Genomic DNA, 8,072 nt, shown 5'->3' with positions numbered 1-8,072 from the left:
TTGCACTTATGCGACCAGCCACCAGGGGGCGCTAAAGTCCACGATGAGTTCAGAGTAAGATGATACGATCTGATATTGTGCAATGGTAGTATTTATAGAGCAGGATCCTAACTGTGTATCATTCAGATTTAAACGCTAGGTTATAACAGTAATAATAATAATAGTTGTTATTCATACATATATAAATACAATAAAGACACTTAAAGCAGTCACACTGGCAACATTTTAAAGCATATATATATATATATATATATATATATAATATACCTTTTTTTCATCTTTACAATGCAAAAGTTTTGTTCTTGCAAGTCTCTGTTTAGTGGATTTATATTCTTCTGCAAGGTCCTATGCATTTTATATATTATAAAAGGTAGCAATACTGCAGGAAGGTTTGATCAACCTAATTAAGGTTAAAGTTCTTCATTTGTTTTCCATAGCATACATGTGAGTTCTCTGAGGTAAAGATCAAAAACAAAGTAACGTACCTTTTATTTTACTAATTATTTACCATATAAGAAAATGTATTCTTATAATAATCTAAATTAGAGCATTGTAAATTAGGAATTAAAGATATCAGATTATCCTTTTAAATCCAAGTTGAACTTTATTATTTTTCTGTATATAATATAACACAAAATATTTACATTAGCATTATTTGTATGATTGCCATGTTTGTTTATTCAGCATGCCTTGGGTGGGAGCCACATTTATAAGAAGCTTTTGAAAACCTCTCTTTTCTGTCATGGATCATCAGGTTTCCCTGCAATAAAAAAAACAAAAGATCATTAAGTCACAAACACTACTTCCACACCAAGTACAACCAACATATACTCTGAGAAAGGTTTAGTCTGTTATCCTGAACTCTACAACTTTCTGGTTTCATAGTTGTTCGAGGTCTAAGTAAATACATTTCTGGTAAGTTTATGTACAGCACACCTGTCAGTACTTTCAAAATTGTGCTGAGGTGCAACCCTGAGGTACTGCATGTACAGTTTTTTATGGCAACTTCATGGCCATAGTGGTAAAGACTTTAAACACAAACACACTTCTTTTCATATCTTAGTGAGGACATCTACTTGACTTTATGTTTTCCCTAGCCACTTACCATAACCATCACAAGTGAATGGCTAACTCTAACCCTTAGCCTAAACCTAACCATAGCCTAACTGTAACCCTGACACTAAACCACATTTTGAGCCTTAAACATGTCTCCAAACTCGTGGGGCTGGGCATTTTGTCCCCATAAGGGCTGTTGGTCCCCACAAGTATAGTAGCATTCCAATTTTTGGTCCTTACAAAGATATCTAAACATGGTACACACACACACACACACACACACACACACACACACACACACACACACACACACACACACACACACACACACACACAAATGTGAGCAAACACAAAACTATTCTTAGTCAACATACCTCCTGCGCAAGAAAAAAAAAAAAAAAACATACCTCCTGCGTTTTCTGGTATAAATGGCTTCAAAGTTCCATCTCTCTCTAGCTCGTGTAGGGCTATGTAATCTGGAATGACTGTAAGATTGAAACCATCATAAACAAACTTAGTGTTTAGTAAGGGCTGTTTGAGTATTCTCTAAGTCATACACACAGGTCTTACCTTTAGAGTCCTCATTGGGATAAGCAGGCATCACTGTAAGTCCGACCACAAGAACAAGGATCAGGAGCACAATATGAGCTTTCATTTTCTACAGGAGAAATGAGGTTTAGTGTAGTCCTTTGGCTTCAATTCCACATTAAGGGGAGAAAAACAGATTTTTAATAATAGCTCATCTTACCTTTTTATTCACGAGCAGTAGCCTCTCAATGGGTCTTTAAAGTTATAACTGCTGTTTACAGTGTCTCAGACTGACTTATAAACCAGTCCAGCAGGACTTAAGCTAGGTGTGCACATGTCAGAAGCATCTTAAAAATCTACCCAGGTCAGTTTGGGGAAATAAAGTGTTCTAAAAATAAATCACATGTTCCCTGTATTCAAAAGCACAGAGCTTGGCGAACTGAACTAAACTGCTCACACTGATATGAGGTATTTGACTGGGTTAGCAATAAAGAGCACTCAAAGCAAACATACTGACGCTAAATAAAAACAATGATTGTGAAATAAAAGACTTGAAACTAAGCTTCAATTTAAATTTGCACGTATAAGCAAGGCAAATAGGAGTTGAAACTATTCATCTACAGTCACTCTGTTTTAATGTTACAAAAAGTCAAACCCTTTTTAAAGTAATCACGAAAACCTGTGTTTTTGTTACAATGAGATCCACCAAAAGGGCTCCGTATAAACGACTCCTTCTGTAATTCCTAGTATTCTATGTTGCAACTTGTAAACAGTAGATGAACAGATATATCATGACTGCATATTTTTCAGCAGTGTAACTATGTAGCTCTAAAAAAAAAAAGAAATAGAAAAAGTGTGCCATTTGCATGTTGTTTTTCATTTCCCCAGATGACTGCAATTTAGAAACAGAGTAACTTCATATTTATCAAAGATTTTGTTTTGTCAAAGAGCTTGTTTTTCTTAGAGTAAAATGAGACTCCCCTCCTCCGCAGTTCTGTAAAAAAGTCAATACAAACTCAGAAAATCTCCCTGTGACTCTTCAGCTAACCTCTCCAAATATCTTATTGTCAATACTATTATTATCACTTTTGTAACTGCTATTGTTTTTGCAGAATAACATACCAGACAAAAACAAAATGTAGAAGAGAATAGTATGAAGTTAGAAGATGTCAAGGTGTGTGGAGTGTAAGGCTGAGGATTCAAATGCAGAACACAAGAGGTCGACTTCAGCAAAAAGTGAGCCTTTAATATGGTTTATAAGAGAAAGTCTAAAATAGCAGAGAAAAGTCCAGAAAGTAAAGAAACAATAATCCAATAACCACAATGAGTGAGGCTAACAGTATGCTGAGCACAGGGAACAAACACGGGAAATGGAGTAGATGCTGTGAAAAAGTATAAAGGCTGATTAGGGAATGTCCAACAGCAGAGTAAGGACTGGCAAGGACAATCAGGCAGATGAGAGCAACACTACACAGGGCATGAGAGAAACAAATCTTCACTGTAAAATAGGAAAAAATACAATGGGTACTAACACTTAACATGTATGAAAGAACATGAAGACTAACACTTAACACAAAAAGATGTGACAGAGAGAGGAGCAGATAGGGAAATGCTCAGGGAACTTAAACATCTACCAAAAACACGGAAAATAATAACACAAAATCCACAGAATCACAACAGCCACACCGAGGAAAATGTCAGGTTAAAATAACCCATAATTAGCCAACTTTTAAAAATCTGTTTAGAAAAAAATGGATAAATCTAATCACAAGTTTGAATTTGCAAATGTCACACTGATGCAATATTTCAACATTGTAGAGCCTCTAATGTGGGCCTTGCTAGTGTTTGCTCAAAAAACAATTTATTTAGATTATGATTGGTTACACATGTAAACCATCAAAATTGTATTTACTTACAGAGAATGCACCTGCAAAGTAATGCAATCCTAGCTGAACAATTAAGTTAAAGACTGAGACACTTTAACTAAGAAAGAATTCACACAGTTCCTATTAACTGCATTAAATCAGACAAATTTAATGATCTTTCCATTTTACCTTTTGTTTAATCTTATAAAGGTGTGACACATTCCTCCTCTGATACAGAACGTTGTGTAGTTCAGTGTTTCCCAACCGTTCCACCTGATTAGTACTCTAAGCAATCGGCATGAGTAACGGGCAGGATAATTACCTTCTCTTCCTGCTCTAATTAAATGGTTTGCCAACTGCCAGTGAAACAAAGACAAAGAAGCAATTGCGTAATAGTCATGCTGTGAGACGCGTAATAGCAATAGATAAAAATTTTTTTTTTTTTTTAAAAGTAGTCAATCTGACCTGGGTCCTGGAGAAAATTCTGACCCAGATGAAGGCCCTAGCATGAGTAGCGATCAGAAGAAAGCAAAAAAGGTATACTGGGGACAAACCAAGCCAATTCCGCTATACCTAATGCACGGGAAAAAAATATAATATGCTTTTTGTGACATTTTTGTTTGGTGGTGTGCTGTTTTCTAATGTAAAATAAGTGCCGTGGCTCCAAAAGGTCGGGAAACACTGCTGTAGTTAGATAAATGTTCTCACCATTCTGTGTAGACTATTTTGTTCTGCAGCGCCCCCTAGTGGATAAATGTAAAACTGGCTTATCATAATGTCTGATTTTTAAATATTCTTCCGAGACCCAGCATATTCATTCATGGTCATTTGTCATTTTGGTCTTTATAACTTTTGACTTATTGGAGCTACCCTACTAAGTCCTGATGTGCCTAATTGTGGAATTTCCTGGTCTTTCTGATGATATCTCATGTGTTTGGGTGGTCTCTTTCAGTTCCGAAGAGACAGGAAATCACAAAAAAGTTCAACAGGAAGATACTTTTTTCCTCAGTTCTCAGGAGAATATGGTCAAAATACATAATTGGTTTAAATGTGCCTGTCTGAATCTTTGCTAGCCTGGGTGATTCTATCACGTTTGTTATGTGGCTTATACATCTTCTCATAAAACCCATCATTTTTATTTCATATTATTTTTACAAATGATTTTACTCTATACTTTTTCTATAGTATATAGAAGTCAGAAAAATGAAAGAGAGGAAAATAAGTAAACATGAATAGTGCAGAAACTTTGAAATGGCAGACAAAAACGTTTTATTACAACATATGGTAATCCATCAGAGAAAATTACTCTTGACTGAATGCTTAAAATCTTAAAAGCAGTACTGAGATTCTAACGTAATGAAGTAAATGTTGTGAGTGGCTCGTTTCCAGGTGCTAATTTGAGCCAAAAGACAACCAGTGATTAACTAGAACCCTTAAGAACAGCTTGAAACAGTCAAGAAAATGGTATCCTTTAGTAAAATCTGTCATCACAAGGCATTTAACAGGGATTCAGTTACAATAGCATGCTTTTACCTACATCACAAAATCAGTACATCACCAGAGATTTAGCTCAAAGCAGCAGATTGGTTGCCTTGAGATAATTATGGCTACAATGTTCAAGCTAACAGTCTGGGGGCTAATAGGCACATCTTTAACTAAAACACTATGTCACACGTAAAGATAATTTTAAAAAAATTGTCAATTTCTCAAATTAAACTAACATTGAAAAAAAATGTTATTAAAGCTCAGCCTTTAGTGGCTTCCTGCTTCAATAACTGGTGAATGATGATGTTGTCTACAGGTCTTAGTGTCTCCAGGATAGCCCCAATTTTAACTCTAAACACTTCATTCAAACATTTTGTGTATTTGTGACACATATAGTAAATTATATAACATATGTACACAGACACCTGAGGTGATAGATCAGGTTGCCTGGTGACCATAATGCAGGTATATTCATATTTTGTGCACCAACAGTGGCTGTCTGGGTTTTTGTTCCGTTTTGGTTAAGTTAGAAAAGTTTGTGATTTGTTCTGCTTTTATCCAACCGGGCTGTTCAGAGATAACACCCACATTGTAAAAATCCCCCTCTGAACATGTCTATGTCATGGTAACTGTACCATGTTTGTTGTACTTTAAAGAATTTCCCAACTTATTATGTTTCAAACTCAAACACAAAATAAATAATGAACAATTTAGATTTCTTTGGAAACTAATTGCCCTGATGTTTCCCCACATCTCATTAACAGAATGGAGTGTGTAATGATTGCATGGTCCATTTGAAAGAATGGCTGCAGATATATATTAAAATAACAACATTATCTCTCCGTTATTAACTTATTTACCGTTTTAATGCTGACTAATTATTAATTGGCAAAATTGTTCACTACAGATGCTTCCGACTGGCTTTACTTCCCCTTTGCTCAACTCAATTTATGTACAGCTGATGCATTTTAGCTCATATCTATTGCTTTGTTTCTGATTAGGAAATGATGCATAAATGGTGAAACATCGAAAACATTTGTATCTGGATTTACTTTGTTTACACTTTAAGCAGTTTGCTCAGCAACAGTCAGCTCTGATGCATATTAGTGTAAATGACCACCAATACACAGCATTACCAGATCACCCAAACCACCTGCTAATGGGATGCATTTGACCACATATCTGCTGTTGTATAAACTAATTTCCCCTGATGCATCTACAGCAAAATAACAAGGAAATACTGTATCAAGGACACAATGATAATTTTCTTTTGTCTTGTCTTGAACCATTTTGCAATTCTAACACTTGGAACAGTCCATACATGTTTATCACCTTAAACATTTTTAAATAATGCCTGTAAAAGAAGTCTGGTGCCTGTCAGGCAGAATGATGTAATAACCTTTCAAGGGGACCCTTTGATTTACAAGTACCAGCAGAAACTTTGCAGCTGACAGTTACATGTTTAAATGTTGAGATACTGTAGCGGAAACATTTTTTTAGAATCAAATGCGAAAGGCTTTGCATATTACAAAAAATCTTACTGGGTCACTCTGTCTCAAATCATCGTTGTCCTTCAGCTCAGCCATCTTTGACTTTCCTAAAAATATTCATGGTTTGCATATATGCCATGATTGCTATGACATTTTGCTTTCATGCTATGACATTTTGCCCCCAAAACCATCTCACGTTGTCAAAGACCACTATTGACAAAGTAATTTAAATGTTCAAAATTTAATGTAAAATGAAACACACAGAATGCTTTTTGACCTAAAAATGCTATTTTCACTAAACTTCCATGCTGTTTTAAATTTTTCATTGCGTTTAGGATACGTGCCTGAATATTACACTAATGTGTAAATTAATGTTGTTGTTTTTAAAATCTAGAAAGGTATTTAATATCTTAAGGTAAAATTTCACAACAATTATCATACAGAATATATCCAAACTTTGAACATTTCGTCGAAAACAAAGGTGGCTGAAAAGAGAAGTTACTAGAAATTTAATGAGTTAAGATGGAATGACCCAAAAAGTTTCCACATCAGTTTATTTTGTTCATTAGTAATTAGTTTAGTGGCTATCGCAAGCCATGTGTTGCTCACCTGTGTGCAATACAGAGAACATTTGTAACGGTTTAAGCCAAGTGAATTATTTTATGAGAGCAGAACAAGAACAACAACGCAGAAGCATCCCTTATGAGTGAATAATGTAATAAAGTCTACAGTTTACTGTGTTTCTTCTCCGTTGCATCAACCCAACCTCGACAAGAGGAGAGCTCCAAGCTACATTTTGCTGCTGGGATCCAGTTACAGCATTGACATTAAAACCAGAGCCCTTGATTGGAAGAATTATGACAACTTATACAGCTGGACAAGTTGAACTCCTCTCTGGTGATGACAGATTCAAATGACATGCTAGCAATGTTTTCTATAGCATCATCATGGTGCTAAAAGGTAATACAAATATACCTGGAAAAATGGCATGTTGATAATTCCTTGTCCAGGTAGTTCCCCTGTTATACACAGCCATTTCATCACAAACTCCTTCTAATCAAACTACCACAACCAACAAACTAACACTGGGGGTTGCCATAAACCACGCTACTGTCTGCACACACTATAGAGATTGTAAATCAGCAGTGGTGTGCTGGTAGTTGACATGTTCTATATAACATCAGAGCTAAGTACAGTTTTTTCCCAAAACATTTCTAAATACGAAGATATGTGACATCACAGCAAAATAAACTCAGGGATGGTACTGAGTGTGCTTGTGTATACCTTAAACTAGACTACTAAAACCCACATCTATACTGTTCATACTCTTTCTTGTAAAGACAAACTCAATTTCCTGTTGTCTATGACATGATGGATAAATGTAAATGCATTTGTTTGGAAGCGATTCAGACTAAACTCCACACAAGACACACAACTCTTGTATCAGTCCTACTTCAAGGAGACGATAACAGTCAACACATGGCAAAACTAAACTAAACAACATAGAGGAGAGCCATTGAGAGAAGTTGCCATTCCAGGAACTTTGCAGTATAATGCAGTTCTTGAGTTTTATTTTGTCCATAGTCAAACAACAGTAAAATGGTTGAAAGCTGGAGTTTTGACTGCACTGCAGTCAAGCTTCAGCCTC

The sequence above is a fragment of the Diplotaxodon limnothrissa genome, linkage group LG13 (assembly GCF_057381915.1).
Source record: "Diplotaxodon limnothrissa isolate DT_005_m linkage group LG13, D_limnothrissa_male_GT1.1, whole genome shotgun sequence".
NCBI classification, from domain to species: Eukaryota; Metazoa; Chordata; class Actinopteri; order Cichliformes; family Cichlidae; genus Diplotaxodon; species Diplotaxodon limnothrissa.
The sequence above is the reverse complement of the archived record's forward strand: the minus strand, read 5'-3'. Positions refer to the sequence as shown.